This window comes from Neoarius graeffei, chromosome 14 (assembly GCF_027579695.1).
Source record: "Neoarius graeffei isolate fNeoGra1 chromosome 14, fNeoGra1.pri, whole genome shotgun sequence".
Taxonomy (NCBI): Eukaryota; Metazoa; Chordata; class Actinopteri; order Siluriformes; family Ariidae; genus Neoarius; species Neoarius graeffei.
In genome coordinates, this window is record NC_083582.1 from 22,079,486 (window position 1) to 22,090,432 (window position 10,947).

The window sequence follows — 10,947 nt, forward strand, 5'->3', positions numbered from 1 at the left end:
TGCAGGGTGATGAGCAGTGTTAGTTTTCCGCCACACATAGCGCTTTGCATTTAGGCCAAAAAGTTCAACTTTGGTCTCATCTGACCAAAGCACCTTCTTCCACATGTTTGCTGTGTCCCCTACATGGCTTCTTATGCCTGTCTTTCAACAATGGCTTTCTTCTTGCCACTCTTCCAAAAAGGCCAGATTTGTGGAGTGTATGACTTATAGTTGTCCTGTGCACAGATTCTCCCACCTGAGCTGTGGATTTCTGCAGCTCCTCCAGAGTGATCATGGGCCTCTTGGCTGCTTCTCTGACCAGTGCTCTCCTTGCTCGCTCTGTCAGTTTAGGTGGACAGCCATGTCTTGGTAGGTTTGCATTTGTGCCATACTTTTTCCATTTTTGAATGATGGATTAAACAGTGCTTCTTGAGATGTTCAGAGCTTGGGATATTTTTTTTTATAACCTAACCCTGCTTTAAACTTCTCCAGAACTTTATCCCTGACCTGTCTGGTGAGTTCTTTGGTCTTCATGATGCTGTTTGTTCTTCAGTGTTCTCTAACAAACCACTGAGGCCTTCACAGAACAAGTGGATTTATGCTGACAGTAAATTGCACACAGTAGGACTCTATTAACTAATTAGATGACTTCTGAAGGCAATTGATTGCACTGGATTGTATTTAGAAGTATCAGAGTACAGGGGGCTGAATACTAATGCACACCACATTTTTCAGATTTTTATTTGTTTAAAATTTTGAAGACCATTTATCATTTTCGTTTCACTTCACAATTATGTGCTACTCTGTGTTGGTCTATCACGTAAAATCTCAATAAAAAACTTTTAAGTTCGTGGTTGTAAGGTGGAAAAATGTGAAAAAGTTCAAGGGGTATGAATACTTTTGCAAGGCACTGTATATATATATATATATATATATATATATATATATATATATATATATATATATATATATACACACACACAGTCAGACCCTCCAGGATTTTGCGATGTTGCGATTTGCAACATCAACGCAAACTCAACCAATCCCCGTGAATTCAGGGCGGTGTTGCAATTATATCCAATCACCGCAACTTTCCCGCAAATTTGACCAATCGTTGGTGTCGTCTTGAGGTGATGTCGACAAACTACCTTCCGCCTTACTTCTGTGTATACGTTCAAGAGAAGCAACATGCCCAAGTCAGTTTATATAGGCTTACATTCTGTTACTGAAAGTGTGTTATGTTTACAGTGAAGGACTTTGTGCACTTTACATTATTTTTTACTTAATACAAGAAATTAATGGATGCCAACATTTTTGCCAAAATGGTATTTTATTTTCTATTGTTTAGGCAGCTTCAGCATCATACTGTGAGATTCTGTTCAAATTGTTTTTTTTTCTTCTATGAAGCCTGAGCCATTTATTTTATTAGTTTATAATTATTGTTTAATTTAGTCTTCAGGAGAGACTGCCTGCACACAGTACTAGTATTAATAGTTTGTTTGTTTTTTCTTACATGGAAGCTGAGGCATTTATATTATATTTTAAGGTAACTTCATGTTGTGCTGTGAGGTTCTATGCACTTTAACTTTTGAACCAACAGGTGCATTTGGATAAGTAAAGCCTATTTTTCTGCATTTTTGTAGTCCTGGTAATCTTTTATATTAGTAAAGTTGTTTATAGGACCATTTCTCAGTGTCTTTGTTTTTTAATCAATAGTTTTTCAGTAATAACTTAATATTTAACATATCACTCAATTTTAATCACAAAAAGAGAAAATCGCAACAATTTCTCGCAACTTTCACTTCCTCCCGCAATGTAATCGCAACAAAAACCTCAAAAACACCGCAACTTTCATCGCAATTTTTTGGAAAAACCCACGCAACATCAGACATTTTAGCCCGCAATAATCACAAAAATAATAATTAAAAAAAACGGCCTGCGAAATCCTGGGGGGACTGCACAGTGGGGGAAAATTTGATACACTGCCGATTTTGCAAGTTTTCCCACTTGCAAAGAATGGAGAGGTCTGTAATTTTTTATCATAGGTAAACTTCAACTGTGAGAGACAGAATCTAAAAAAAATCCAGAAAATCACATTGTATGATTTTTTTTTTTTTATAATTCACTTTTTTATTGGTTTTTCACAAATACACACAAATACAGAAACCAAAAACAAACACAGAACATCCACAAATAAACAGGGAGGACTACAGGTTGATATCGACTAACAACGTTTTACAATATATATAAGGAGTAAGTGAAGTTACTATACACAATTATACGTCACTGACTGTTAGAGTATTATCACAAAAAAACAAAAGGGGGAAGAGAGAAAATAAATGAATAGTTATAATAAAAAGAAACAGACCACCAGCTTACTCTATTACATCCAAATAAGGGCCCCAAATTTTCATATAAACATCCTCTTTATCTATCATTCTATAGCACAACCTCTCATAAGAGGCAATCTTAGACATCTCATTAAACCATTCAATCATTGATACAGCTACTTGTGTTTTCCAATGTCGCAATATTATCCTGCATCCAACTATTACCGCTGTTCGGCACCAAGAGGATTGGTGGGCATTCAACCCACTCCCCTGCGGTACCACACCCAAGAGACATAGTAACGGTTGGCGTACCAGAGCAGTGGTCAGCAGCTTGTTGATAAAAGACATTATCTCAGACCATAGGGGATCTATTATAGGACAAGAGTATAACATATGTAAAAGAGTGCCACACTCCATGTTACATCTCCAACACACATCTGAGTCTCTAAGTCCTAACCGTGCCATTTTTGATGGGGTCCAGTAGATCCTATTAATAATTTTATAACACATCAACCGTGTCTGCATTTCCCTTGAAACTTTATACCATGACTTGATTATTTGTTCCCACGTTTCATCAAGTATATTTTCTCCCATGTCCCTCTCCCAACATTTTTTTAAGCCTGCAAAGTTAGGAGGTTGAGATTTCCTTAATATACTGTAAAATCCTGATGCTTTCATTGTGAAAATCTTTTCTTGTTCTAATCTGTTTTGTAACTCAGTAACTGGTGCAAGTGGTGATAGTCTGAGATGTGAAAGAATGCAGCTCCTTAACTGTAAATATTTCCAAAAGTCCTTATTTGGAAGTCCATATTTCACTCTCAGTTGTTCAAAAGAAAAGAAAATGTCTCCCTCAAATAAATCTCCAATGTAAACAATGCCCAGCTTAACCCAGTCAGGCCAAGAAAATGTCTTTTTGCCTATCTTGAGACATTTATTATGCCATAATGAGGTTTGACAAGTAAAATTTGGATGTAAACCAAGGATTTTATGAGAGGTTTGCCATGTCTCATGTGAAAATGCCAGTACTGGATTATCATGAGAAATCTTGCCACCAGTTTGTGTAATAAAGGCCTGTACTGGATATGGATATGTAAGGACCCTTTCAATAGACACCCAAGCTGGAGCTGTATCAGCAGTGATGTATACCTTGGATAACTCTTTTAGGCAAAAAGCATAGTGATACCAGGCTATATGAGGCAGACCAAGGCCACCATCTTCTGGAGCCACATAAAGTTTTTTTTGATTTACATATGGCTTTTTACCTGCCCACAAAAAACCACCGACCGCTGTATTATATTTTGCTAATGTGGCGCGTGGGATGTTTAGTGGTAGCATATTACTTATGTAATTAATTTTGGGAACTATTACCATTTTCAAAATATTAACCTTTCCTAGATGTGATAAGCCTAACTTAGTCCAGTTTTGGAGTATGAGCTCTATTTTCTGAATCAGGGGAAAGAGGTTTATATCCATAATGTCATTCAGTTGTGGGGTGATTTTTACGCCCAAGTATGTCAGGCCTGACGGCTGCCATGTAAATTGCCAATCCTTTCTAATACTAGGGGGGCAGATCTTAGATAAAGGCATAGCCTCAGACTTCGACCAGTTGATTTTGTATCCAGACACACATGAAAAAGAGTTGATCAGGGTGAGAATATGAGATACTGTGGTTGATGGGCGTCTGCACAGTAGAAGAATATCATCTGCATACAAAAGCAGTTTGTGTTCTTCACTCCCAGTTTTAATACCAACAATATTCTTATTTTGTCTAATGGCAATAGCCAGTGGTTCCAGGGCCAGGGCAAATAACAGAGGGGATAAGGGACATCCCTGTCGCGTCCCTCTATGAAGCTGAAATGCAGTAGACTGTTTGCCATTTGTCACAACAGATGCCTTTGGATTGTGATATAGTAACCTAACCCAGTTAATGAAAGAGGTTCCCAGCCCAAATTTCTCCAACGTCTGAAACAGGTATGCAAATTCCACCCTGTCGAATGCTTTCTCGGCATCCAGTGAAAGAGCTACAGTTACATCTGGTTCTCTTCCCGCCTGCCACATAAGATGAAGAAGCCTGCGAAGATTGTCAGATGATGTCCTATTTTTAATAAAACCCACTTGATCAGGGTGGATAAGTTTTGGCAATAATCCTTCCAATCTAGTAGCTAGAATTTTAGCAAGTAGCTTAGCATCCACGTTAATTAGAGACACTGGACGATAGTTGCCACAAAGTTGTGGATCCCTGTCCTTTTTATGAATTAGCGTTATTATAGCTGTCTGCATACTATCTGGGAGACGCCCTCTCAATAAGGCATTATTGTAAACTTTAAGTAGTCTCGGGGCCAAAAGATCTGAAAAGGCCTTATAAAATTCAGATGAGAAGCCATCTTCCCCTGGAGATTTCCCGCTCTGTAGTTTCTGTATAGCCTCTTTAATTTCCTCTAGCGTAATGTCAGCTCCAATTTGTTCTCGTTCATCCTGTGATAATGTTGGATATTGCACAGTAGATAGAAAAGCGCCAATATCTTGAGAAACAGGGTCATCTGATTTATAAAGACTTTGATAGAAAGTGACAAATAACTGGTTGATGTCCATATCATTTGTTTTCAGTTCCCCCTTGTCATTCTGTATTCCTGTTATGAGTGATTGTGTATATTGCTGCTTTGCTCTCTGTGCAAGAAACCGCCCTGTCCTTTCCCCTTGTTCATAATACTTCTGTTTACTTCTGAATAACGAATATTCCACTTTTTTCTGTAATATAGAATTATATTCCAGTTTTAATTTACTCAGTTCGTGAAGTGAAGAGTGGTCAGAGTGTAATGCGTGCCTATTTTCCATTTCTTTAATATCTTTTTCCAGTTCCTGGAAGCGCTCAACCGCTGTCTTTTTTAGAAATGAGCAGATTTGAATAAGACGGCCTCTAATGACAGCCTTAAAGGCATCCCACTCCACAGCTGGGTCTGACACTGTGCCTTCATTGGTCCACCAGTAATACATTATCTCCCCTTTAATAGATCGCACTAAGTTTTCATCTTTGAGCATGGATGTATTAAATCTCCACCTGCTGGGTTGTTTTTTGCTTGATTGGCCTATACGTAGCGCCATCCCCACTGGAGCATGGTCTGATATTAAGATTGTACCTATTGTTGTTTGTTCTGTGACAGAGATCAATGATTTTGAAATCAAAAAATAATCTATTCTGGAATAGGAATTATGTGGGTGTGAGTAAAAAGTAAACTTTATCTGAAGGATGAAAAAACCTCCACACATCCACCAAGTCCAACTCTTCTACCAATGTGTCAATTTCTCTTCTTGCCTGTGAAGGTCGTTTTATACCCCCTGTATATGCTTTATCCATCATGGGCTCCCTCACATTGTTAAAGTCCCCACCCAAAATTGTATATGGATTTCCAAACTCTGTTATTGCATTGCTCACCCCTACAAAAAAGCCTGTCTGTTCTATTATTGGGGCATATACATTCATAAGCGTATACTTAATGCCAAACAATTCAACCTCTATTGCTAGCCACCTGCCTTCTTCATCTGATTGTTGTCTGAGTATTTTAATCTTAAAATTCTTCCTAATCAAAATGGCTACTCCCCTCTGGCTGGAGGATCCAGCACTATAAAGGACTTTCCCAACCCAATCCCTTTGCAATAACAATGAGGCTTTTCCCTCTAGGTGGGTCTCTTGCAAGAAAGCTAGGTCTGGATTTTTCTGTTTGAGATACCACAGAATCTTCTTCCTTTTTAAAGCTGAGTTTGCACCCTTAACATTCAGTGAAATTATTTTAAACAGTTCACTCATAAAATATAACTAGTTGTATAATCAGGTAAGCATTAGCCACCATTTTTTTCCTGAGCACATAGCCTCCTGTCCTGTTATGGCCCTTTTCCACTACCCTTTTTCAGCTCACTTCAGCTCGCTTCAGCTCACTTCAGCCCGACACGGCTCGCGTTTCGACTACCAAAAACCGGCATGACTCAGCTCGTTTCAGCCCTGCTTAGCCCCTAAAACTCGCACCGTTTTGGAGTGGGTCTGAAGCGAGCCAAGCCGTGCCGAGTGAGGTTGGGGGCGTGAGCAGACACTCCCCTGTGCACTGATTGGTGAGGAGGAGTGTCCTCACATGCCCACACACGCCCCGCGAGCGCGCTGGGATCTGTAAACACCGCAAACCCGGAAGGAGAATAATTACGAATTACGAGAATTTCTGAAGCCTTATGCGCCTCGCCTCATCTATACGCTCTTGCCAGTATCTGTCCGCGTTGTCGGTGACAACAAGCCACAGCACCAAGACCAGCAACACTAACGACTCCATGTCCTCCATGTTTATTGTTTACTATTCGGGTGGTGAGACTACCGCTTAAAAGATCACTGAATCAGTGACATACAGAGCATCGTGGACGAGTTCGCGGAGCGCAAGGCTCGTCGTACAGTATGCCCTTCAAATAATGCGCGCAGTAGGCTATTGATGTTTTATTATGAGCCATGTACAGTATGTCACCTAATGTTTTTTTGTTTCTGAGTTACATGTTCGTTTGAAGGACTTAATGTACAAACTAACATAGTTGCACCCCGTAGTGTTGAAATTGGTAAACACAGTGCATTCAGTGAGGTTTGCACCGCCCTCCTTTTATTTCTGACTCTTCCTGTCACCGTTGCAGCCTCTGAGCGCTCATTCGTATGCCCTTCAAATAATGTGCGCAGTATAGGCTATTGATGTTTTATTATGAGCCATGTATAGTATCCTAATGTTTTTTGTTTCTGAGTTACATGTTCGTTTGAAGGACTTGATGTACTAAATAACATAGTTGCACCCGGTAGTGTTGAAATTGGTAAACACCGCAGTTGCGGACATTTTGTAGCCTAAAATGATGTTATGATAAGCTTTAATAAAGTGCCCGGTCATTTGCCCCGCCCCCGGCCCGGCTCTGACTTGTTCCGCCACTGTCACTGATGTCACTGTTTGCGCTGCTTAACGACATCACGTGACGTCCACCCACTTTCGCTAACTCCACCCAATGTGTCCACCCACTTCCAGCCAGCACGGTTCAGCGCGGTTGTAGTCGAAATGCAACTCCAACAGCCCCGCTCAGCTCGACTCAGCTCGACTCGGCACGGCACGGCTCAGCCGCGTTTGTAGTGGAAAAGCGGCACTAGTCTACTCCCTTGTGGAAAAAAGAAACTTAAACAAAACAAAACATAGTTAGTACAGACATAAGTCAAACACCAATACAAAACTGTCAAGAGCCCACCTAAATCATTAGGCTCTCCTGCTCTACTAAACAAACTATAGTGGATCCGTATGAAAGTGTCACCTGGCCTGTCCCGGCTCCCCGCACCCCCCACCCACTCCCCATTGGATGTTTTTATGCCAACCAATTAAGTAACGATCCCTTAATGCAACTTTCAAAAGGGAAGTCAGCCAAACAGTACAATGAAAATAATAATTCCACTTATCATGGGTCCACTTAAAAAAACAAAACAAAATGATATAGGCAAACATAATAATAGTAATAGTAATAATAATAATAACAGGAATAATAATAATCCAATAAAAATTTGGGTGAAAAAGATTACCACATATCACCCACCAAGCCTTTATGAAGTCCAACAGCATGTGTTGCATTATGCCCCAGCATAGTGTGCAAAGCCCCCTATTCCAAGAATACCATGCTTGTAATAATATGGAGGCCATACTTGAGGATATATTATATATTAAAAATAAATAAATAAATAAAATCTAAGTAGTCCCAGACATTGAAAAAGAAATTATGACTGACCATACAGCCTACTCATCACCCTGCGTGAAGTCCTGCGATGCAAGGAAGGCAACAACCGCGTTCGGTGAAGTGAAGGAGTGCCATTTGTTATTTACAGAGAACTTCAGCGTCGCTGGGTACTGCATGGAGTAGCGGACCCCATGTCCTTTGAGTTGCTTCTTCACAGCATCGAATTTCTTACGCTGTTGTAGCACCTCTTGGGAAAGATCCTGGAAGAAGGAGAGCTTCTTGCCCTCCCATTCGACTGCTTCTTTATCGCATGCAGCCACGAGTACGGCTTCCCTCGCGCTGAATCTCAGAAAGCGAATCAGAACGTGACGATTGCGACCATTGTCTGCATTCTGCCCAACGCGATGTACTCATTCAATTTCAAATCCAGCATTCACATCCAGCTCCAGCTGTTCAGTTAGTACACCAAGCACAAAACCTCTTAGGTCGCTACCCTCTGCTTTTTCAGGGATGCCCATCACACGCACGTTGTTCCACCTACTGTAATCTTCTAAGTATGTAACTTTATCCTGAAGTGCTTTAAGGCTTGATAAGGCAGAGCCTATGCTAACCTCTCGGCTGTTGTTAGCGTCCTCCAGATCAGAAATTCTGGTTTCAGCTTCCGACATCCTTGAGCCCAGTGACTCAACAGTAGCTTGCAGCTTTTCCATATCCATTTTCATAGAGTTCACATTTGTTGCTATACCTTTCAGAAGATGTTTGATGCTGGCGAGCTCTGCCTTAGTGCTGTCCGATGTAGCTGTCTCTTCCTCCATCTTGCTTTCGGGCGTCGCAGACTTTTTCTGTTGTTTTGCTGTGCGAGTGGGGTTGTTTTTTTGTTCGTTTGGCATGGTTTACACCACGTCGATATTTAAGAGAGTGAACAGTTGCTGTTTAAGGGGTTTCAAAGTATATCTTGCAGTAATATGTGGGGAAGGGAGGTCAAGCTGAGCGGAGCCTAAAACTATGCAGCCATGATGGTGTTGTGCCTTCCCGGAAGTCCCACATTGTATGATTTTTAAATAATTAATTTGCATTTTCATCTCATCTCATTATCTGTAGCCGCTTTATCCTTCTACAGGGTCGCAGGCAAGCTGGAGCCTATCCCAGCTGACTATGGGCGAAAGGCGGGGTACACCCTGGACAAGTCGCCAGGTCATCACAGGGCTGACACATAGACACAGACAACCATTCACACTCACATTCACACCTACGGTCAATTTAGAGTCACCAGTTAACCTAACCTGCATGTCTTTGGACTGTGGGGGAAACCGGAGCACCCGGAGGAAACCCACGCGGACACGGGGAGAACATGCAAACTCCACACAGAAAGGCCCTCGCCGGCCCCGGGGCTCGAACCCAGGACCTTCTTGCTGTGAGGCGACAGCGCTAACCACTACACCACCGTGCCGCCTAATTTGCATTTTATTGCATGAAATAAGTATTTGATACAATAGAAAAACAGAACTTAATATTTGGTACAGAAACAATTATAGAGGTCAGACGTTTCCTGTAGTTCTTGACCAGGTTTGCACACACTGCAGCAGGGATTTTGGTCCACTCCTCCATACAGATCTTCTCCAGATCTTTCAGGTTTCAGGGTTGTCGCTGGGCAATACAGAGTTTCAGCTGCCTTCAAAGATTTTCTATTGGGTTCAGGTCTGGAGACTAGCTAGGCCACTCCAGGACCTTGAATTGCTTCTTATGGAGCCACTCCTTAGTTGCCCTGGCTGTATGTTTCGGGTCATTGTCATGCTGAAAGACCCAGCCATGACCCATCTTCAATGCTCTTACTGAGGGAAGGAAGTTGTTGCCCAAAATCTCGTGATACATGGCCCCATCCATCCTCCCCTCAATATGGTGCAGTCGTCCTGTCCCCTTTGCAGAAAAGCACCCCACAACATTTGATGTTTCCACCCCCATGCTTCACGGTTGGGATGGTGTTCTTGGGGTTGTACTGATCCTTCTTCTTCAAACACGACGAATGGAGTTTATACCACAAAGCTCTATTTTGGTCTCATCTGACCACATGACCACCTCCCATGCCTCCTCTGGATCATCCAGATGGTCATTGGCAAACTTCAGACGGGCCTGGACATGTGCTGGCTTGAGCAGGGGGACCTTGCACGCACTGCAGGATTTTAATCTATGATGGCGTAGTGTGTTACTCATGGTAATCTTTGAGACTGTGGTCCCAGCTCTCTTCAGGTCATTGACCAGGTCCTCCTGTGTAGTTCTGGGCTGATCTCTCACCTTTCTCATGATCATTGATACCCCATGAGGCAAGATCTTGCATGGAGCCCCAGACCGAGGGAGATTGACAGTCATCTTGAGTTTCTTCCATTTTCTAATAATTGTGCCAACAGTTGTTGCCTTCTCACCAAGCTGCTTGCCTATTGTCCTGTAGCCCATCCCAGCCTTGTGCAGGCCTAAAATTTTGTCCCTGGTGTCCTTAGACAGCTCTTTGGTCTTGCCTATGGTGGAGAGGTTGGAGTCTGATTGATTGAGTGTGTGGACAGGTGTCTTTTATACAGGTAACGAGTTCAAACAGGTGCAATTAATACAGGTAATGAGTGGAGAATAGGAAGGCTTCTTAAGGAAAAACTAACAGGTCTGTGAGAGCCAGAATTCTTGCTAGTTGGTACGTGATCAAATACTTATTTCATGCAATAAAATGCAAATTAATTATTTAAAAATCATACAATGTGATTTTCTGGATTTTTTTTAGATTCTGTCTCTTAGTTTAGTTTAGTTTATTTTATTGTAATTTGTCACAGAAAATATATACACAAAATAACATATAATATATTTTTAAAAAATGGTAAAACGTGACCGGAGAGACGAACAGGGCAGAGCCCCAATTGCAACG